This window comes from Aptenodytes patagonicus, chromosome 3 (genome assembly GCF_965638725.1).
Source record: "Aptenodytes patagonicus chromosome 3, bAptPat1.pri.cur, whole genome shotgun sequence".
NCBI lineage: Eukaryota > Metazoa > Chordata > Aves > Sphenisciformes > Spheniscidae > Aptenodytes > Aptenodytes patagonicus.
Genome location: NC_134951.1, coordinates 9,315,693 through 9,339,238, shown reverse-complemented (window position 1 = coordinate 9,339,238; position 23,546 = coordinate 9,315,693). Strand labels below are relative to the sequence as shown.

Genomic DNA, 23,546 nt, shown 5'->3' with positions numbered 1-23,546 from the left:
CCAACCCACAAACTTTGTCCTGTCCTTCAAAACCTTGATTACTTTGTCCTTCCCATCCAGTTTGCTTATGTCATCTGTGCTCCTGCTTATCAGTGGGACCAATCTTACTTTTGCCTTTCTCACTCACAAATGTATCTGCTGCTTCTTGGATTTATTCCATCAGCTGAGTATTGTGCATCTCCCCTGCATGCATTTCCTCCACAATTAAAAAGGATGTTTATCTTTTATGAATGACTTCTTAGGTAGATGAGTTGTTTGGCCCTTTACATGTTTCTGATCTCACGAGGTGTTGGGATTTTCAGATGTAAATTAAATTTTCATTTTATGTTGTTTTCAACATGAGTCTGGATTAAGTAAAGAAATTGAGCCCATCCTTCACTGTAGAATCATAGAATCATTAAGGTTGGAAAAAACCTCTAAGATTGAGTCCAACCATCAACCCAACACCACCATGCCCACTAAACCATGTCCCTAAGTGCCGCATCTACATGTCTTTTAAATACTTCCAGGGATGGTGACTCAACCACTTCCCTGGGCAGCCTGGTCCAATGTTTCACCACTCTTTCAGGAAAGAAATTTTTCCTCACGTCCAATCTAAACCTCCCCTGGTGCAACTTGAGGCCATTTCCTCTCGTCCTATCGCTTGTTACTTCGGAGAAGAGACCGACACCCACCTCGCTACAACCTCCTTTCAGGTAGTTGTAGAGAGCGATGAGGTCTCCCCTCAGCCTCCTTTTCTCCAGGCTAAACAACCCCAGTTCCCTCAGCCGCTCCTCAGAAGACTTGTTCTCCAGACCCCTCACCAGCTTCGTTGCCCTTCTCTGGACACGCTCCAGCACCTCAACGTCCTTCTTGTAGTGAGGGGCCCAAAACTGAACACAGTATTTGAGGTGCGGCCTCACCAGGGCCGAGTACAGGGGGACAATCACTCCCCTACTCCTGCTGGCCACACTATTTCTGATACAGGCCAGGATGCCATTGGCCTTCTTGGCCGCCTGGGCACACTGCCGGCTCATGTTCAGCCGGCTGTCAACCAGCACCCCCAGGTCCTTTTCCGCCAGGCAGCTTTCCAGCCACTCTTCCCCAAGCCTGTAGCGCTGCATGGGGTTGTTGTGGCCAAAGTGCAGGACCCGGCACTTGGCCTTGTTGAATCTCATACAGTTGGCCTCGGCCCATTGATCCAGCCTGTCCAGGTCCCTCTGCAGAGCCTTCCTACCCTCGAGCAGATCAACACTCCCGCCCAACTTGGTGTCGTCTGCAAACTTACTGAGGGTGCACTCAATGCCCTCATCCAGATCATTGATAAAGATATTGAACAAGACCGGCCCCAGAACTGAGCCCTGGGGAACACCGCTCGTGACCGGCCGCCAACTGGATTGAACTCCATTCACCACATCTCTCTGGGCCCGGCCGTCCAGCCAGTTTTTGACCCAGCGCAGAGTCCACCTGTCTAAGCCGTGAGCCGCCAGCTTCTCGAGGAGAATGCTGTGGGAGACGGTGTCAAAGGCCTTACTGAAGTCCAGGTAGACCACATCCACAGCCTTTCCCTCATCCACTAGGTGGGTCACCTGGTCATAGAGGTGCACTCCAATCGTGAGAGTCACCCCACCACGTTTCTGTGATGGCGACTAAGTCATAACTATCCCGCTGCACAATGGCTTCCAGCTCCTCCTGTTTGCCGCCCATGCTGCGTGCATTGGTGTAGATGCACTTGAGCTGGGCTATCGATTTCACCCCCAGCATTGGCATGCCACCCCTAGGCTCATCTCTAGTGAGCCTGGTTTTATCCCCTTCCCCCTTCGAACCTAGTTTTAAAGCCCTCTCAGTGACCCCCGCCAATTCATGAGCGATGATCCTTTTCCCCCTGTGAGACAGCTGGACTCCATCTGTCGCCAGCAGGCCTGGTGCCGTGTAAACCTCCCCATGATCAAAAAAGCCAAAATTCCTCCGATGGCACCAGCCCCTGAGCCACGTGTTGATCAGGTGTGTTTTCCTGTTCCTTTCAGTATCCTTCCCTGCCACTGTAGGGATTGAGGAAGACACTACCTGTGCTCCTGATCCTTCAACCAGTCGCCCCAGTGCCCTGAAGTCCCTTTTGATCGCTTCTGGACTTCTCTCTGGAACCTCATCACTGCCAGCCTGTATAACCAACAGCGGGTAGTAGTCGGAAGGCCGTACCAGACCAGGGAGTTTCCTAGTAATGTCTCTGACCCAGGCCCCAGGGAGGCAGCAGACTTCCCTGTGCGATGGGTCCGGTCGGCATATCGGGCCCTCTGTTCCCCTCAGAAGGGAATCGCCTACGACAGTTACCCTCCTTTTTTTCTTAGCAGAGGCAGTCATAATGTAGGAATACAATGAGTCAATAAGCCTGCCTTGTGAGCTTAAAACAGGGTACATACTTTAGTATCTCTTTAATTGGGGCGTTGGATGGTAAACTCTTCAGGGTATGGGCACAGCCTTTACATGTTCCTGCTAGAGAATTTATAGAGAAAGAATTGCTACAGCATGAATATTCAACAACTGCCTGCCCCTTATTCCTTATGCTGAAATATTAATACAGCAGTGATTCTGCACCTAATCTTGCTGAGATCGGGTGTGTTTAAGTAATCCTACTGACAATATCCTGCATGCACCCAAGCCTTTTTGCAGGATCATGCCTTTCTGGACCATGCTGAACACCAATTACTCTCAATAATGCAGGTGGATCTACAGCTGCTGTCACTAAAATGATGATGGGCTTTCACATGGAGGGCCAGGAGCATGGGCTCTGCTCCCGGCTCTGTGCCACCGGGTCACCGTTTCAGCCTGCAGAAGGACATTAGCTCCAAGGGGGGAATAAAGCTACTATTCATTGTAGCAAAAATAATTTCAGACACATGGATAGAGAAGTACTTTACTATAATGCCCATTGTGACAAAGCTGTCTTTGAGCTTTGCCGGTACCAGATTGAGATCCTTCAGCTGGCATTTTCACCACTTGGGTCTTTTCAGGATCAGATTGCAGGCGACTCGGTGGCAAAATGGCTTCAAAAGTGCAGGATTCCTGCGCTCTGCCATGCTCTGGGCTGTGACTTGAAAATAGGATTTCACAATTGATATTGCAGACTTCTGAGTCTATTTTCTAAACTAATATTTCAGGTATGCCCCACCAATTCTGGTCTCAAAGTTGGTTGTTGAAACTATAATGTATTTCAACACAAGATTATGCAGGCTAAAGTGAAGATTGGTATGGTTGTGGAGCAGATTCTTCTGTTTCATGTGTATTTGAAAGCTGAGAAAGCTTCTGCTGAAGTCAGACGACACAGGCTTGTCAAATTGTTCATGAACGAAAAGATGGCTCTTGGATAGAATTAATTTGCAGTATCTCATTTACCATCTTGAGTTTTGTCATGAATTTCCCCTACTCGGCAGCCTGAAATGCCAAGTGAAAAAGTGTTTCAGTGAGAGATAATATAATGTATTAAGAAAATGTTATTGATCACAGTATGCTTTTACTGGAAGATGACTTTTTCTGACCGGAACACGAAAGACTTTGCCATGTTATAGTAGGAAAATGTATTGTAATATGCAAACAGGATTATTGTTAAAGTCACAGCAACTTTGTTTTTACATTCCATTTCCTTTGGAAGCGAGCTTCTGCACAACTAACACTGTCAGCTGGGCTGGAGTAAGAACAATTTCAGTTTAAAACTTAAAAAAAAAAAAAAGGTTACAGCAAGTTTTTTTGTTTTATGAAGGAAGGAAATGAATGGTGTTTTTCACATCACCAAAGGTTAGAACTTGTAATTTGATAGGCGTTACTGTAAGTGTTTTGTTATGATGATGGACTGTATTGTGGTGGGTCTTTGTCAGAATCCATTAACACACATTTTCTCATCATAGATGTATTTTATGCATATGTTATAGACAGAAAATGTTGCACGTCTTGTTTTAGAGTGGCTTCCACACACAAGGACTATGAGGCACTTAATTTTCCCACCTAATGTGGGAATATTAGCCAAGTGGAAGGGTCTGTGTTGCTCACAGACAGCTTATGTGGGTATATGGACATCATTACTCTGCAGAGCATGAGGACATAAATTTGTGATGGGATGCCCTGTGCAACTTAGAGCAAGGACACTTTTAAACATGTTTGATTTAAAGAGGGCTCCCCACTGCATAAACAGTGGCTCTAAGCCATTAAGGTCCTGCTTGCAGTGAGATTGCTTTCTGCTGAAGGGCTCAAACTTTACCCTCAGGAGTAAGCATGTCATTAAGATGATGATACTTCTTTAAAGGTATTTCAAGCTATTTCTAATGCAACTCATCCAAAACACATTCTGCAAAACTTAACTCTTTACCAAATCTTTTCTGTATGATTTAGTTTATAATATTATAAGTGATGTTAACTTAGACTGGAAACACAAACCCATTTGGAGAAAGTCAGTAAAGGTTGCACTGCAAATCCAAGAATATTGTATTTTCTGTGTTTGTTTTCCTTGTGTCCTGCTCCACTTCCAACACATCCCTCCAGTGGTTTTCTCTGGTTCTTTTGCAATGGACCTCCACTTCAGTGAATTTGAAGGTATAAACATGACTGCAAAAATTAATCTCTGGTATGGTAGTGGGTTACTAACCCACTCAAGGTTTCCACGTGGCAAAATGATTTCTTGCCTGTGTAGGAAATGGTTGAAGTGAAAGCAGCGTTGCTAAAATTGTTGTCAATTGTTGTTATATCTTGAAACTTAATTATATTTCTTTGCTGCTTTTTCTAGTTTAGTTTGGACAATGAAAAGTTGTTGGTGTAAATCAGGGGAACAGATCTTAGTTGTGTGAAAGACCTGTTTCCCTGGTCCCCTTTTACAGATTCTTCTAACGTGTTGATAGCCATGCGCAGGAGAGAGACCACTTGTGTTATTAAAGCAAACAGTTATTATTAAGAATTGAAAGGTTTAGATTCTGGCTTTTTAGGGAGTAAAAAACCAAAACAAAACCCCGGTCCCTAGATTTTTTATTTTCATTTTTTCCTCTTTAGCTGCAAGAATTTGGTATGGTTTATTTAGCACAATAAACATGACTTGAAGTGCGAGCATAGTAAAGGTTACAGAGGAATATTGTTAGACTTCCTGCAAGAGTAAATCCGTTGTTTGTACTACTTAGGATGTTTAAAAATATACAAAAAACCCCCTATTTTCCTCCATTGCTTAAAGAGGAGGAGAGTTACTACCATTGCTTCACTTCCCAGTCCCCATGGGACCTTAGTTGAAGGCAACTTGGCTTGCAGGATCAACGCAGCTAAGATGCTTTATGTTGCCGCATGTTTTCCTACCACTTGGCAGGAAAACGATGCTCAGCCTTTCTAACTCTCTTCGTCTTCCCAGGATGTGCCAGAGCTCGCCCTGCTCACAAAGCATCTCTTGTGTGGGCATGAGTCTCCAAAATGCAGTGGCAGTTCGGGATGGCTGGTAATGTCTCCCTGTCAGCTGTGTTGGGTAAGAATAGGTAGAGTTTCAACACATGTTGTTTCAAAACAACTCTTATCAACACAGCTGTTCAGCGTTTCCTCACAACCTTTTGTGACTAGCTCTCCAGAATGCTGTTTAAAATACCACTGGAATCAGCTAAATCTGGCCAGCCCTGTGGATGAAATTTAGTACTTGGTTTGATGTGCCTGTAAAGATGAATTATTTAAACATAAATCCATTTAGTTTTCATGTTTCCTATCCTCATGAACTGAAAGATGAGGGGAAGGGGAGAGGAAAAAAGAAACCCTGTGGGAGAACAGTTTGTGCTGCTTAAATCATAGCTAAGTTGTTTTATTTGGTTTTGAAATGGTTCTTGGTGGGCACTGTAAACACAGGGAAGGTATCTTTCACTTTTACTGCATTTCGCGCTGAGTGTGAAAATTCAGTGGTAAGCAGAAAAGACGACAATCTATAAAATCCCTTTGTACGTTTGTAGAAGAGTTTGATATAATAACACGAAAGATATCTCTTAGTCTATGTGTCTAATTGTAATGCAGTAAAGAACAGCATCTCCGCTTACGAGAATGTGAGTGAAAACATTTACTCTGAATGTTTGTGGGGACACAAAGAGGCAGTTCTTGAATAGTGCAAAAAGCTTTCTAATATTTTTTTCCTGCTTATAGGAGTTTTTTTAAAAAAACCTTTTGCACTGATGAGATAAATTGAAAGATGCAGAATATCACATCTCTGATGACAGAGGGGTTGTAGTGGGAAGATCACAGGCAGATTGGAATCTTCCCTTGCTCAGTCGTAAGCCTGCTCGTGAGCTGCTTTACGTCCCTGTGAAAGGCAACTCTACACAGCCTGCATTTGAATAATAGAGTTGCCATTAACATCCAACATAAAAAAGGTGATTGGTTGTATACTTGATTTATGGTAAGCCAGAAGTGGTGAAGTATATGGTACACGAGGGGATATTTATGCCGCTAATGCTTAAAACACAGCTCAATGTTCTGTGTGCTGTAGATGCTTTCAAATGGCAAAAACAAAGGTGTGTATAGCAGTAAATCCAGTTATTCTGATAGCTGAATGGCCCTAGATCAGGATCTGACTGTGCAGTCTCTTCAACATGCAGAGCAAGTCTGGTAAGCCTCTGCTTAGTTACTGCCTGTTACAGGATTATCAGCTTTGAATCAAAGAAAATAATTTCAAATATGTTAGGATTTAGGGTATATTGTTTCATCTTCATCAGTTTCTAATGCAAGAATTTTTTTTTCCAATTTATGTGCAAATAGGCTCCCAAAATTTGTTGCTGTGAACTGAGATTTTTGTCAGATTTTTTTTCTTCATCAAATTACTCCTGTTCTGCTAATAACTGTCAAATTGCACCTCAACTCAGCATTTTCTTGATTTATCTTGCCTGCAGTAGCTAACAGTAGCTCTCTGAGGTGTATTACTTGGCTGCTTTGCAAACAGGGTGCTCTTAAGATACTCAGCTGTGCATTTAGATTTTTCAAAATGTTACAGCAATTATATTTGATTTCTAGAAGAAGAATTCATCGTCGAGTCAAACTGGATGAATTTTTCAAAAATGTAGAGGGCTTTTTCTCAGATGTTCGTAAGCTGAGCAGACGTACTGCATTCATCATTCTGCGATGTCTAAAACATATTAGCTCTATGTTCTTTACTTTTTTTTTCCAAACAAAATATTAGTCTGATCTTTCTGCTAAATAATATCTTCTGCTCCAATTGCACAAATCTACCCCTTCCTACATTTCTCCAGCAAAATACTTTATGGGGAGGGAGGTACTGAGGAGCCCTTGGTTTGGGGCTGGTTAATAGCTCCCATCATCTAATGATGTTAGTGATGGTTTCTTCTGGCCGCTTCCTTTCTGAGGCAGAAAGGTGTTATTAATTAAAGAGCATTTGCTGAGCTTGAGGTAAATTTTGTCCAATACAGAAAGTTTACCTGTATTCCCTAAAATACCATTTCTAAACCATTTTGTACATTTGAAGCAATTTATTTCTCTCAACCCACTATTTGGGGAAAACAGCTACAGGAAAAAAAAAAAACAGTTGGCTACTAAACCTCTCCAAGCAAAGCATATACTCACCCATCTTAACTCGCTAAAGAACTTATCATTTTGAAAGAAGGTGTTTAATATTAAGAAAACATAGATGAATACCTGTCTCGGTGTGCTGCATAGACTTGAACCAACAAGATCGATGCATCCAAATTATAGCAGCTTTATCTAGTGTGAATGAGATGCTACTTACATTTTCAGGTAAAAGAAATCAACAACTATTAATTTGGCAGAATTATTTATTTCTTACTGATGATATTTTCAGTGTATCTAATCAGAGCACTCATGAATAGAAATGAAACAATTTCAATAGAGGCAGTGTACACTGTATGATCTTGTTTTCTCAAACTGTTCCATAATGCAGTGAATAAATTTATCTGTTCTACTGAAAAAGACTTCTGCAGAAATCATACACAGTGCTTTCACCTCTGTTATTTAATACGACTTTTATAACTCTTGGAAGATGGTTATTTCTGCTTCTGCTACAGGCATCTGGAAAAAATGTTCATTTTGGGGGAACAAAAGGGAAAAGTAGTCTTACAGAGTCTGATAAGCCAGACAGATGCACCAGGAGCACTTGACTGAAAGGCGTGCTAGAAAATGATGAAATGGTCTTATTCCACACCACTGCCCAACCCCTTGAATAGCAAGGTCCAGATTTACAGAAGGTAAATTAACGAGTGAAAAGAGGTTGGTCTGAGTCAACATTCGAGCTCCTTGGAGGCCCAGGAGGAAATGCAGCTGAGCGGAGTGAATGCTCATGAAATTGCGTGGTGGCACTTGAATTTTACTCTGAATCATTGGATAAATTTGGGACACTGTGGGAGAGAGGCGAGTTTTGGGTGGCCTCACTGCTAAACAACTGTTGACTGTCCATCAGGCCGGTGGGAAAACCGATGGGTTTTGCAGAGGTCTGTGTTCTCCTTGAGATGTTGTACTGTGGACTGCGCAGTTTGGGATGGTGGTGACCGAGGGTGACAGCGATGAACTTTGCAGTGGTTGCTGATGGAGAGCACTCTGTCATAAGCGAGCTAGGGAATCTGACCACATGACACTGTGGCCTGCACTGGTTAAATGCCTTTTTAGTAAAATTTTCCATCCAAAATTCAAATTTGTTTTTTAAAAGATAGTATTTATTTTGAGGTTTTTGGAAGCTGATTTTTTCTTTTTTTTTTTTTTTTTTTCCCCTGGGGAGGATTCTTTTACACACTCCAGACTGAGTATTTTATATGGGGAGCTTTACTCGTCCTTGGTAACTAAGAACATGAATAGATTATATAGGTGAATCTAAACCAGCTGGAAACAAACCAGGAAATTAAGATGTCGTCCTATTCCTCCTACTGAAAGGATGCAGATACTAGATTCCATCATCATTTCTGTTACAGTGTCTTTAGAAGCTGTGACTCCCCTGTGTTCAGGCAGGTTTTTGGTAAGCAAAATCTCCTAACCCAAACCCACTATTCTAATAGGTTTTAGATTGCAGTAGTGAATTCGTAGGTACCAGAAAACAAATGCTTGCTTCTCCTCACTAAAGCCCTCCTAGGACCCTTCAGTGTAAGCCATGGCATACATTTCATTTTTCCACTCTCTTTAACTCTCCTAATCCTTGGGAATGGGTTGTGGACAGTGCAAGTGAAACTGGCAGCTGCGTTTATGATCTATCCTTTTTTTTTTTTTTCCTTGAGGAATTTTAATCCCAAAATGAATTCCAGCGCTTACATGCTCTTAAAAACCTTACTGGCAACCATCACCTCTTAATCTTTTTACATTTCTAGTGATTAGCAGTGCCTTCTAATCCTAACACCAGACCCAACAGCAACTGTTAACTGCACTTCTTGTTTTACAGCTAAATCTAATCCTTCTAGTAGTCTGAGGCCATTATATTTATCACTCTGAAATTACTAGCTGTAAGATGTTGTGGCATTCTTGAGTTGGTTTTTTTTTTTACTTTCTCTTCCTTTGTCATGGATTGATAAATGCAGCGATTAGTATAAAGTTATTTTTTTATATGATGATTTCCAGAAAAAGATGTGAATAGGTGCTTTTTCCCCTTTTCTCTTTCTCTTTTCGTCTTTTTTTCTTTTTTCTTCCCCTGGTCTGGGAGAAGTAATTTGCTTTCTACCTGAGTTTATGATTAGTAGAGAGATGTGTAGGTGGAATATGTTTTAGTGGCTTTTTTCCGCTCTTCCCTTCCCCCCCACCTATTAATATATCTGTTAGTAAGCTAATGCTATTAGGTTTTGCAGACTGTTCAGTGTACAAGGAAAGATAAGACAGCCATCAAATCCCCAAAACATCTTTCCTTTCTCCTGAAGGTTCTGTGTGTGTTTGTCCATACAGATTTTATCAGTCACTTAGCAAAGAAAGGGTAAAGAAATTGCTCTTACGTATTTACTGGTATGGGGTTTTTTTTCCCCCACCTGGAAAGGTGTGTGGGTGTTTACAGTCTCTACAGAAACTGCTCTGAATTTGCATTAGGAGAGGGGAAAAGGGAACGCTGAAGAACTGCAAACTTCTTGCTGCTTGATTTTTATTTTTTTTTTTCCCCCCCAAGGCAGGGAAGGCTTTAGCCAGGAGCATACAATCCCCCAAATGACCCTATTTGCTTAAATCCTAAAATCATTTTTAAGGTGGATGAAAAGAATGGCAAAGAGGAGCGAGGCGCAGAATAAGAAATAGCACTTTTCTGTAATCACAGTAGGTAATAGCTAACTGTGTCTTCTGCTGCTGGGGTCTTTCCACAGTCTGTTTTTCTCAGCTGTGATTTTCTTTCCCCAACGAAAGAAAAGATGAGCTATATTTGTTACTGGCAGTGCAAGCTTGAGAAAGTCTTTCAGATTTGAAAGCAAGGTAGGAAGTTTTTATATATGTGTACATATACACATGTATATTTATACGCTTATATATTTAAAGAGCAGTGGTCTTTGCTTTGTGACGATTTCATGTCTGCAGATTTTGGTGTCTGAAATCTTTTTTTCTCCATCAATGGACTAATAAAAGATGGTACTTCTCCCTGTGCTCCTTGCCCTGCTTATATCCTTAGACCATGTCAGCTCTGGCAAAAAAATGCTACTTTTGTATTTAAAACAGGAACAAAAATGCAAAGCTGTATGTAGTTCAAAACATAACTGTGTCCTTGCCCTTCTGACCTTATTAAATGTATAGTTTCTTAAACCTCTTTAATCCATTACTAGCAAGATTGTCTGGTGGTTGGAAGAAGAAGCTGGGCTTTCATCTCTGCTCAGAACGAGCTGCTCTGCATCTCTGCTCGGGGGAGAACATGTCAATGCCTGGTCCTTTGGGCTGTCTTCATTTTGTGTTGAACAGCCAGGAAATTTTGGGGAACTGCATCCTCCCCATGCACACATGTGCACACCCATACTGCCCCTGCCTGCTCTGGCTATTTCTGGTGTCCCAAGGTGGTTTTGGGGTTCCTCATGCCTCTTCTAACAGTTCCCTCTCCCTTTACTTCTTCCTCTTTTTTTTTTTTGTTTTTTTTCTTTTTTTCCCATGTGCCAGAGTTCAGCTAAGGTCCCTGACAATTTTGTTCAAGCTTGTAAAATGTTTTAGCGGTGATAATTTAGACTTGACATTCCAAAGGGAGAAGGGGCCATAATACATGATGAAATAGGGCTGCCACCCTTTTTAATTATTTCTCTGCTGCACACCTTTGAGGTCTTTCCTCCAGATAACTTTAAAACTTTGAACAGGGGGGCAAAAATCATATAAAGTGCACAAGTCAAAATCAGACTTTGTAGTTAAATGCCTGGCGGGGGGGGCTGGGGTGCTGGCTGGGCTTTCCCTGGCAGCTTGGCAGGAGACACTGATCCCTACTGCTCTTCTGAGCTGCAGACACTCATGGCTGTGGAAGGAGGGGATGAAGTGAGAGCTGATCTGGGAGCTGGCAATATTCATCTTGGGTCTAAAGTTACATCTCAGGATGCCTTGCTGCAAGCGCAGGGCTCGTGGTGCAGAAAGGAGAGGTTGGGGAGGGGGGAGCCCTAAACTTTAGGGTCCTAATGCCTTTACTGCCATCTTTACTGGGAAACTGGCTTAATGAGGATATATTGTGAATTAGGAAACTATGATGATTGAAAAATGGGGTGAACAATACAAGAGAAGCATAGGGTCAATACACAGTGTAGGAAAAAAATAAGTTGGTACCCTGCATAAAACGTAAAGAAGTCTGGGGTGACATTTTCAGACGTGCTGCAGTGTCACTGATGGCCACGGAGACTTTTGAGCTTGCATGCTGCTGTTGTTTTACACTGTTTACCTCCTTTTCTCTGGCTGAATTTCCTAAAGAGAGAGATATCCTGAGCCCTGCCTGTGTAACTGTTCCCTCTCCATTCAGTGCTCCTGTTTCCTGCACAGCATCATACCTACATACAGTATAGAAAAATCACTCTAGATTGTAAAGATAAAAAGGAAAACATATTTATCAGGCATTTCTCTACTTCAGCGAAGAGGGAATATCTGTTCCTTTGAAGTCTTCTGACCGAAAGCCATGCTGAGAGTTGATTAATGTAAGAAGTTGGATCTTCTACCATCTCTTGCTTTTAGTTCCAGTTTTGAGCTCCAACTACAGAACACTCATGGCGGGAGGCAGACAATCTCATTACCCTGCTCCTCCTTCAGTATATCCAGTGAAAGCTTTTTTTTTCTGATATGTATTGTAAAAATCAATATTCCAGTTGATGGGAAGGAAGGAGCAGTATGCAGGTTGATACCTAGGGATCTGCAATCTGTTAGGTGTGAGATTGCTTTCTCTCTGCAATAGTTACAGTCTTGGTCTTACTGTCTAGAAATTTTGGGTTTATATACATAAGACATGCTTTTACATTTTATGATAAGTTTCAAAGGGACAGAATTGATCAAGGCTGCTATCATGAATAGTAGATATTCACTCCCATAAAAATTGCTTGTATAAGTAAATAGTGTTCCAGAAAGTGACAGTCCTAATCCCTCACATTGAATTTTATTCATTCTTTTACCTCTGTAAATGTAACCGCTTCAGTAGTTTTTGAAGCTTTGAAACTGATAACCTTCAGGCTACTCTGTACCTCAGAAACCTCTTCACCTCCCTCAAAATAGCATAAGCAGTGACCAATGAAGATAATGGAAAAAGATAGTGATTAAAAACTTAACACAAATGCACATGGAAATCAGGGAACGAAATCTCAAGTCCATAAGACGCTAAGATTCGAGAATAAGAAATTTTAACACTGATACAGCCCTGAATCCCAGCTGGGCAGCAATAATTATAGACATAGCAATATTTATCTGAAAAATCTCTTTCCTTACTAATCCCACTTGTTGATGCCAGCTCAGGTGTTCAACTGCAGGACCGAGGTGGCTCTGACCATCAGAGCTGCGGGTCCTGCAAGTGGGACAGTGAATCAATAGTAAAGCATGAAACCCAGGAACATGCTGTACCTGACCACAGCCTATTTCAAGGTCTGTCAGCTTTGAGGATTCAGTGAGCTGGCAGTGTCTCTTTTTGAACATGCCCATGAAAATAATTGTCAATGATTAATTTTAATTACTGCTGGCTGAGGGCAGATCCTTGGCTGTTTGGCTGGGTTTTATTACACTGTGTTGAAGTGTTGTCTGAGCTGGGAAACTCTGAGACTTCTTGTGATATGAAAGCTGCGCTCAGGAAAGAGCATGTCCGCAGGAGGCTCTTCTGCCATTGCCCGTAATCACTTAATGGTGGTGTAGCAGCTACAGCAGATGCTCATGGTGTGTGTGTGTGTGCATTAGTACAGAAAGTACTTGAAACTGGGAGGGGGGAATGCCTGGAGGTGAAGACGACCGATGGCTACTTCTGGTGCTTTACAGTTTCTCTTCCACTTGTTGTGTTCTTCTAAACCAGAAATGAGCAGAGAGGGCAAACACACCTATCTGAAAGGACTGTATTTCTATTTTAGCTTTAAAATTCATTCCTTCTACCTTATTTGGCCACAGTCATGCAGTAGTAGTTTAATCTCTGTCAGCATTTAGAGTAGTTGTCCTCCAAAACAATCATGTTGATTTGCTCAATGTACCTCCTGTAAAACCTAATCCAGGGATAATGGACTATTATTTCTGTTTCAGAGATGTAACCGAGACAAAGACTGATCAGAGGCTGCCCTACTGAAATCTGTTTGGCTACCTAATGTCCCATCATTTGTGTGGTGTCTTAAAGGCTGCTGGAAAAGGAATTGGTTTGAGCCTCATGTCACTTGTAACAGCTAGTTTCCTAGTCACTGAAACATCTTTCCTCTCAGACATTAAACCAAAGTGTCTTCATTCCAATTTAGGAAAATTTTATTTCTAAGGTTGGAGTATGCATTTGGATACATAGATACCCAGGAGACAAGAGGAGGTCTATCAGGTAAGCTGTTGGCCTCAAACTCTGAAATCCACAGGTGAAATCACGTGCTTGACTTTACTCCTAGCTTTCCCACTGGCTTGCTTTTTTGACCTTGGTCAAATCATTTGACCTTTTGTTTTTATATTTTTGCTATTATATATATTTCTATTAGAAACATTCATCTGCTGGGCAGAGACTGAATTTGTTTGTTTATTCCTTTTTATATTCTTGCACAATACTAACAGAAAAACTTTCAGTTGGGAATGTGTAGATCAGAACTGAAATTGCATGCAAAAATATCTTCCAGTCATTAAAAAAAACCCAAAAGCGTCCCTAACTTAGAAATGCCTGCTCATGGAAATATTTATTCTCAGCCAATGAAATTCAGTTTAGTATTACTAGACTTTGAAGTGTAAGTGTGCAGATCAGTAGCACTGATTTACGTCCCTGCAGAGTTTTAAGGAATATTCCTAATGCAAGAGTGGTTTTCAGAAAGGCTTCCATAGAAGGCTTGCTGCTTCTGATTTGAGTGGAGCTCTGTAGGCAGCTGAACTTCAAGCCCTGGGCTGTTTATATATTCCTTAAAATGGTATCATCTTACTCTACTTAGATATTTATACAGTCCTTATCAACTTGATATGACCTTGGCCTTAGATGGACGCAAGCACTACATTTCCCTAGGAAATTGTATGATGCTGCTGGGAGTCGAGCCCAGACCACCTGAGCCTCAGACCGGTGTTTGCACCATAAATAATGCCGCCTTCATTGCCCAGAGGGATGACTAAGTTGTACTTGTAGCATACTGCGATGGTAAATTTTCCTGCTTAAACTGATCATGGTCACATTCACAGCACACAATTGATTGCTGAAAGTTGGCAGACTGAACAACACCCGAGTCTCGTACTGTCCTGTGGAAATGGTTGGAAGATGTCAGCTTTTTTAATTGTTAGCAAAGTGGTCTTGTTTTATCCTCTTCCTTTAGCTGTGTTTTCAGTTAAAAGATAAAATACAATGATCATGGCAATCTGCCATTGTATTGTCTTTACAGTTTCCTTCTGCCAGGATAATAATCATCTGGACCCTCTTTTAATTAAATTAGCTGAAACAATGAACTGTATGAAAACTGCATTGGGACTTTAATGCAACTGATGTGTTCTTTTGGGTAGACTCGTGCAGTATTGTGTTTGGTTTGGAGACTGATGGGGAGAGGAATTGTCGGGCTTGCGGGGGGGGATATTTCTTCATACTTCAGGGTTTTTTGGACCAAAGTCGTTAAATTGGCAATTTGAACAGGAGTAGGCTTTTTAATAGGCTACCTCTGTTTTTACTGTTTCTCAGAGGAAATAAAACTTGAAAAAAGCACTTTCATCTGCAGATTTTTCCTGTATTTCTCTGCCATTTTTTAATCTTCTTTTTGTCCCCATATATATATAAAATGAATAAAGTTGGTTGTTACTACTATAATTGCTCAGAGCATAACTGGTCAGTGGGAAATCTGCTGTTAATTACTGACTTCCTTTTGGTTATCTTTAATTTTTCTTAGCTCAAGTATGTTCGTTTTTCATAGATCAGTACAATTTTTATCTCTTCCCTCCACCAGTAACTACTTATCTATCCTTTCATTTAGTACAGCACCCTTTACTTATTTCATGCTTTTTTTTCCTCCCTTCCTTTTTCCTTTCTGTACAGTTAAAACAAAGATCAAAATACATGTCTACAGAATATGAGATAAAATAGGGAACAAATTCCAGTAGAGGGAAAAGTCACATGTACTGTCAAAGTATGTAATTCCTTTTTGCCTTTCTTCAGGCTTTCCTGGTGTAACATGACTTGTGAATGGCCTGTGGTTATGCAAACATCTTGGGTTTTTTCTAGCCTTTTGTATGGACTAAAAGTTAAGTAAATGGTCTTTTCTAAAACATACATGGGCAAGGTATATTGTGATGTCATCAGCCACATTTGTACAAGGGGAGTATTTGTTCCTGCACAAGCGTTGTTGCAAGTACCAGGAACCCCTTCTGAGTCATCAAGAAATTTGCAGACAAAATTTTCCAGTAATCTTCCTGCTTCTTTGTCAGATGATGGAGAAGATGTGGAAGCATCTTCCCTCATAAGTGGACTATGCTGAAGCCCCAGCTGCTGATTTATTTTTGTTCATGTGCATTTTGTTATGTAAAATAGAGACCATAGAGGCAATATGATTTATCCTAACTGAAGGATTTTGCAAAAGGGCGGATTCCATTTTCTCTATAGCGCTGAGTTGATAATGACATCAGTTACACTTCAGCCAGATATCAAAAATCAGCAATGTAATTTCAGCGCAGGAACCAGCAGAAGTCAGGGGATGGCTCTTAGTCATGCTTGTGTATTCCAAGCAACAGTAGGAGTGTTTTAAAGAAAATATCAGCAAAGTACGGTGGTTCCCATCCAAAAGTACTACTCCCATACATTCCCCTGAGGTGACAGCTTCTTCCCTGTCACCGTGACAGTGTCTCTTGAAGCTACGCAGTGGTCTCCAGGAGATCGTTCATGGAAAGGAGAAAGTACAAGGGAGCTAGGGGATCCAGCTTAGCTGGAAACAACACAACTTTATTTTAGTGCTAGCTGCACGGCAGCACCAGGATTGTGCACTGGAGATGGTGTTGCATGAACATGGAGAGGACAGCCTGAGTCTAAAACATGACATTTGGGGGCGGTGGCAAAGACTTCTTCAGGCTGCAGTGCCATTGCTCTCCTCCCAAGCCAAGTTGGGGAGTGTGTGTGGGTCATACCCATTGTGTGTGGGGGTCACTCACACAGCAGATGCCCAGTGCTGAATAGCAAGAAGGGCAGCATCACCGTGCTGCTGCCATGCTGGACCTTGACCACATGAGTCAGCCGGTCAGTCCTTCCCAGATCTGCCAGTTGCCCTCTTCGTCTTCCTGAACTGACTCTGAAGTAGCACCTGGATTAACAAATAGTCATGTGTTTCTTGCAGGAAACCTTGAGTGACCCTCAGAAGATGATTACAAATCTTTTTTTTTAAAGGGTATTTTGATTAAATGGCCTGCCCTGCTGCACACGGTGCAGTTATGTTGTTGCTTTTGTTCGCAGAATAATCGCTGGGAATTTGTGTCTGCATGCACACACAACAGTGTCTTCTGCTGCTTTCTGTAATGACAACACTAACTGTAGTGAGAAGAAGCTGGGAAAAAACCCAACCAACAAACCCCTAAAACTCGCAAAAGAAATAGAGAATCCATATTATATTTTTAACATCTCATGATTTTTTTTAAGGAGCTGATTTCTGATTGCTTTGGTTGTCTTTCACTACTTTGAATTACTCATCACTTTCCTGTTATTGGAGGATTTTGCAAACTGCTAGGTTTGTATTAACGTGCTAGGTTCGTAGTAATAGGAAAATTATGGAGTTTTTGTACAGTTCACTTTCATCTCTTTCTTCTGTTGTTTTCTTTTAATTAATCTGCAACAGAGTCCAGCTACAACAGATAATTCACCGCTTGTCAGGTCAGGTGAAGGTAGTTCGGTGCAAAAGGCACTTTAACAACACGTGGAAAAGCTTTTCTGCTAATTGGATTGTAATACATGTGTTACTGCCCACTTTAACTCAACAGAATCATTTTAATCTGATTCCCTCACTGTTATTTTACACTTAGAATTTGTGACATTCAACCTTTTTTGCCAGAAATAAATATTATTTAATTATCACAGACTCACAGAACCGCTAAGGTTGGAAGGCACCTCATCCAGTCCGACCTGAGGCTGCCCTCAGTCTCTGTGTGGCCTGATGCTTGGATTGTAGAGTAGTTACGAAAATCCAGAATTTGGTGATCTTAATGGGAGAGTAGTACTTAAGGTTAAAAAACAACACACCTTAGTTATTTAGTATGTTTAAATTCTGGTTTACACACACATGTCCTCCTGCTGAGCTTAATGGAAATGTGTGTGTACTCCTCTGACCTAGGACACGATTTAGTCACTGTCTCTGTATGCCTGTAAATGTAGAGTACCTTGATTTTAATAGAACTATTTATTTTGTCTTTTTTTCCTTTCTCATTGCTGATTCCCTTTTCCACCCTGAAGAGAATTAAATTTCCTGCTTGTGAGCTCTGCTGCTGCAGCAAGTTGGAAGGCAGGATGCTAAAGGCATTTGTTCGTACTTACTGAATATGTCTATGTTGCAGTCACAGAAGTAATTGCAGTGTCATGAAAATACACCCCGTCTAGCTTGGTATATACAAATATACCAAACCAGGTTCTTAACAAGCTGATAATACTTCAGCCACAGTCTGATGGGGTTCATAATAAGCTAGTGTACCCTGCTGCTGCTTGAGCTAATTTATGGTGCTTATATTTACCTTGCAACCATATGACCATGTCCTTTACTCCTGCATGACACACTTGTCGGTGAGTTGTTTTATTTATTCTTTTTCCTAAGAAAAAGAACTTCTTTCTTAATATTTTGCACTTCAAAAGCCCTTCCCTCTGAGGAACTTATTTTTTGGTCAGACAGGAGTAAGGTTAAGCGGTGACCTGGTTCACTGGGGGGCACAGCCGCTTCTGGCATGGATCTCATCACCTCCTTGCTGCACGGGTCCTTATGCAGAAAATGACTGTTTTTCAAGAGAGCGCTGTCCTGTATTTTAACTTATCTCACTTAAGTCATAGAATCATAGAATAGTTTGGGTTGGAAGGGACCTCTAAAGGTCATCCAGTCCAACCCCCCTGCCGTGGGCAGGGACATCTGCAACTAGATCAGGTTGCTCAGAGCCCCGTCCAACCTGACCTCGAATGTTTCCAGGGATGGGGCATCCACCACCTCTCGGGGCAACCTGTGCCAGTGTTTCACCACCCTCAGTGGAAAAAATGTCTTCCTTAGATCTAGTCTTAATCTACCCCCCTTTAGTTTAAAGCCATTCCCCCTTGTCCTGTCGCAACAAGCCCTGCTAAAAAGTTTGTCCCCATCTTTTTTATAAGCCCCCTTTAAGTACTGATAGGCTGCAAGAAGGTCCCCCCGAAGCCTTCTCTTCTCCAGGCTGAACAACCCCAACTCTCCCAGCCTTTCTTCACAGGAGAGGTGTTCCATCCCCCTGATCATTTTTGTGGCCCTCCTCTGGACCCACTCCAACAGGTCTGTGTCTTTCTTCTGCTGAGGGCTCCAGAGCTGGACGCAGGACTGCAGGTGGGGTCTCAGCAGAGCAGAGCAGAGGGGCAGGATCCCCTCCCTCGACCTGCTGGCCACGCTGCTTTGGATGCAGCCCAGGATACGATTGGCCTTCTGGGCTGCGAGCGCACATTGCTGGCTCATGTCCAGCTTTTCATCCACCAGGACCCCCAAGTCCTTCTCGGCAGGGCTGCCCTCAATCCCTTCATCCCCCAGCCTGTATTGCTCCCGGGGGTTGCCCCGACCCAGGTGCAGGACCTTGCACTTGGCCTTGTGAAACCTCATGAGGTTCACAGAGGCCCACTTCTCCAGTTTGTCCAGGTCCCTCTGGATAGCATCCTGTCCCTCTGTCTTGGGGGCACTGCTCAGCTTAGTGTCATCTGCAAACTTGCTGAGGGTGCACTCAATCCCACTCTCCGTGTCATCGATGAAGATATTAAAGAGTAATAAGTCAAAAGCACTTATGCACATGGGGGAAGGTGGAGAATGCATAGCCACTTTTTTGAATCATAACCACAGTAATGCAGTAATGTCATGTGAAGGAAATGGGAAAAATAGATAATCGGGTCGGAATTATCCAGTAATTTAACTCCACGGGGATGCTGACTTACATGGTAGGTGGTATTTGGTTTTCTACTTTCAGTACAAGAATGTGCTTTTAGCAGCCCAATAACCCTGTGCTCACGAAATGGTTTCTGTATTGTCTTATTAAGGAAACAGCGATGCAAAATGCCATGAAAACCAGCTTTTGTTGCCTTTCAGTTAATGTTTCTTAAAAACTGCTTAGTGTGCAGGATTTCACAACCTCGCAGAACGTGGCAGCGTCGGGGTAAACCAGGCTCCCTTTATGCAATGCGATATGCTCTTCATGTGCCAGGCTGCGAGGACTTGTAGCTGTTGTTCTAATTAACGTTACTCTTGTACGCGAACATGCGGCACCACTTCTTTTTGTCTTCTGCAAAAATCCCAGCTCATGTGTGGTAAATTGTTTTGACAGTTGGCTTTCCATTAGCAGTGGGGAGAATTGCGAAGAGCTACCATCTAGACCTACGTGCAGAACTATTATGGCGAAAAGAATAATCTTACAGGAGAAGTTCCTATTTCCAGGACCTATTTGTACATTCCGACTCCTCTCTGTATAATAGGATTACACATTTCTTATCACAACCGCAAACTGGCTGTGTGCCAGCCATAAACTGTGCACAGTGTAACAATATGATTGCAGACAATCTTTTTTTTTCCCCTCTTCTCTCCTTTTTCTCTCCATTCCTTCTTATTCTGTGTTAAAGGGGGAAAAAAATCATATTAGACAGTGTAGGATGAATCACAGAGTGTCACTTAAAACATTACTATAGCCTGATATATGGAAACAAAACCACTTGACCAATGGAAACTAATTACAGACAAGAAGTGTGCCTTAGGAGAAAAAGATATTGGTGTTTGAAGTGTTTCCTTATTGCATACATTTGAAGCTGGGGGGAGAATTAAGATTCTGTTGCTTTGAGGGAATCTTCATCTATTCATATGGTAAAGGTGGGAGTGACACCTATAGCTGAATGATTGTGGACAGGCACTCATTGCATTGCATTACTGTTTTACTTAGCAAGTGGGTTTGATTTACATAGCACCCTGACAGTAATTCAGTCGGCTCTGCAGTGTACTGGACTGTAATATGTTGAATAGATAAAATAATTTTGTCCTGAGGTAGCTTAAAGCTAAATAAATGCTGGAGGGGGAAATCTAAGCATGTGGTGACTACCTTTAAATAGGTTTAAAAAAAAAAGGGGGGGGGGGGGAGGGGGGAGAGAGGAGAAGCCTACCTTCTTTAAAAAAAAAAAAACATAATACACATAATCAGAAGTGGAAGTCTTTTATGGTTCCTACTGTTAACCATCGTTCTAGCCATCTGCAGAGAAATGTGCGTTCCTGGAGTCTGGCCAGACTTCAGCATAGTTTTGCGAGGAGAAGACAACCCAGATTGCCCTTCCTCAGTGTCCGTACCAAGCATATTCTCTATAGCTTGTCATGGTTTAACCCCAGCCGGCAACTAAGCCCCACACAGCCGCTCGCTCACTCCCCCCCGGTGGGATGGGGGAGAGAATCGGAAGAGTAAAAGTGAGAAAACTCGTGGGTTGAGATAAGAACAGTTTAATAGGGAAAGCAAAAGCCGCGCACGCAAGCAAAGCAAAACAAGGAATTCATTCACTCCTTCCCATGGGCAGGCAGGTGTTCAGCCATCTCCAGGAAAGCAGGGCTCCATCACGCGTAACGGTTACTTGGGAAGACAAACGCCATCACTCCGAACGCCCCCCCTTCCTTCTTCTTCCCCCAGCTTTGTCTGCTGAGCATGACATCATATGGTGTGGAATATCCCTTTGGTCAGTTGGGGTCAGCTGTCCCGGCTGTGCCCCCTCCCAGCTTCTTGTGCACCCCCAGCCTGCTCACTGGTGGGGTGGGGTGAGAAGCAGAAGAGGCCTTGACTCTGTGTCAGCACTGCTCAGCAGTAACAAAAACATTCCTGTGTTTTCAACACTGCTTCCAGCACAAATCCAAAACAGCCCCATACTAGCTACTGTGAAGAAAATTAACTCTATCCCAGCCAAAACCAGCACAAGCTATTTTGGGATTTTTAAACTTTTAGACTCACAGAGGTGATCGGCTCCGGTGCAGGTGTGTCCCGCAGCGGAGTGGTGGATGGCGGCGTACAGGGGGGTTTCCTCAGCCGGGGAACCCACAGGGGAGCGCAGAGACCTGCCGGGAGCTGGCAGCTCTCACCAGGGCAGCTGACGAGGTGTGGGCAGGGCCAGGAGTAACGGCTGCCACCCGCCACTGCCACTCAAGGCAGCCCCAGGGAGCGCTGCCACCAGGAGCGCTGCCAACAGGACGGGCAAACAGGGCGTGGTGCGGCAGTTTGCAAGGGAGGGTGCGCAGGGAGGGCGCCTCTTCGAAGGAGAGGCATTCCACGGGCCGAGTGGGGGACCCGGCATGCACATAACCCAGCAACTGGGCACAGGTCAAGGGCACTCATCCTACTCGACCCTCAAGGCAGAATGGTGGGCACTCGTCTGAGGGTAAAGGCTGCGGCTTCAGCTAGGGGGTCTGCACCATCTACCCCAGCGGCGGCCGATGCCTCCCCGCAGACGGAACTGCTGAAGGGAGAGGCTGCAGTGCAGACCTCCGGCTGCAGGGAGTGCTTGGACCTCTCTCCTGGGGTAGGGACAGGCAGCAGACCTGCCTGCAAAAGGTGTGCCCAGGTGGAAGACCTCCTGCAACAGGTGGCTGAGCTGCAGGAGGCGGTGAGAAGGCTGCGTGACATCAAGGAGGCAGAGAAGGAGCTAGACAGCTGGTTCCAAGCACAGTCTGCAGCAGACATGCAGCCCACGGCCAAACAGCCAAAAACTCCCCCACCGGCACACGCAGAGGGGAGCAAGGGGGCCAAAAATGCAGAAGAATGGACAGTTGCAATGGCAAGGACCAGCAGGAGGAAGGGACTTCCCCCGAAGCCTGAGGTGCCCGTGCAGAACCGCTTCACTGCTCTGCAGGCCCAAGAGGAAAGTCTTGTCACACCAGGAGAAGTGCTAGAGCTGAGTAATGCAGCCCGATCTGCCCCCCATATAACAACCAGCGCCACTAAGAAAAGGTGATGGGTGATAGTAGTAGGCGACTCTCTTCTGAGGTACAGAGGCACCCATTTGCTGACCCGACACACTCTCTGGAGAGGTGTGCTGCTTACCAGGGGCTCGCATCAGGGATGTCACCGAGAGGCTACCAAGCCTCGTACAGTCCACTGACTATTATCCGCTGCTGCTGTTTCACGTGGGCACCAGCAACACAGCCAGGAGCAGTCTGAGGACTATCAACAAGGACTACAGAGCCCTGGGAGCGGCAGTAAGGGACTCGGGAGCGCAGGTAGTTTTTTCATCAATCCTGCTGGTCAAAGGAAAGGGGTTTGAAAGGGCCAGTCGAATCTGGCGAGTCAACAAATGATTATGGGACTGGTGCCACAGCCAGGGGTTCGGCTACTTAGACCATGGGACTCGGTTTGAGAAACCTGGTCTACTGGGGGCTGACGGGGTCCATCTGTCAGAGAAGGGGAAGAGCATCTTTGGTCATAGGCTTGCCAAGCTGGTGAAGAGGGCTTTAAACCAGAGATGCCAGGGGAGGGGAACCTCAATCCATCCCACTCCTACCGGTTTGATGCCAGGGCCAGCAAGAGATGCCCAGAGCCTGGAGAAGGAACACAGGTCAGCAGGAGAGTGCCTGGAGAGCAGCACAAAGGAACGCCAGCCAGTAAGACAGCTTCATCGGGGGCCCAGCTTAAACGCCTCTATGCAAACGCACGTAGCATGGGGAATAAACAAGAGGAGGTAGAGACGTGCGCACGCCTGCAGGGCTGCGACCTTATTGGCATCACGGAGACGTGGTGGGATGGCTCCTATGATTGGAGTGTTGGGATGGAGGGATACAGGCTCTTTCGGAAGGACAGGCAGGGGAGACGAG

General features: G+C 43.6%; 1 protein-coding gene and 1 long non-coding RNA gene across 2 annotated transcripts in view; one reads left to right on the top strand and one right to left on the bottom strand.

Annotated features, from left to right (window-relative positions):
* Positions 1-23,546, top strand: part of KLHL29 (kelch like family member 29) — a 425,477-nt gene that overhangs the window by 82,298 nt on the left and 319,633 nt on the right. The gene's annotated exons all lie outside the window — the stretch shown is intronic.
* Positions 19,777-21,826, bottom strand: LOC143158956 (uncharacterized). Its single transcript, XR_012995075.1, has 2 exons — positions 21,694-21,826; positions 19,777-20,324 (listed from the first exon to the last, which is right to left on the bottom strand). It is a non-coding gene; the product is annotated as an uncharacterized LOC143158956 (long non-coding RNA).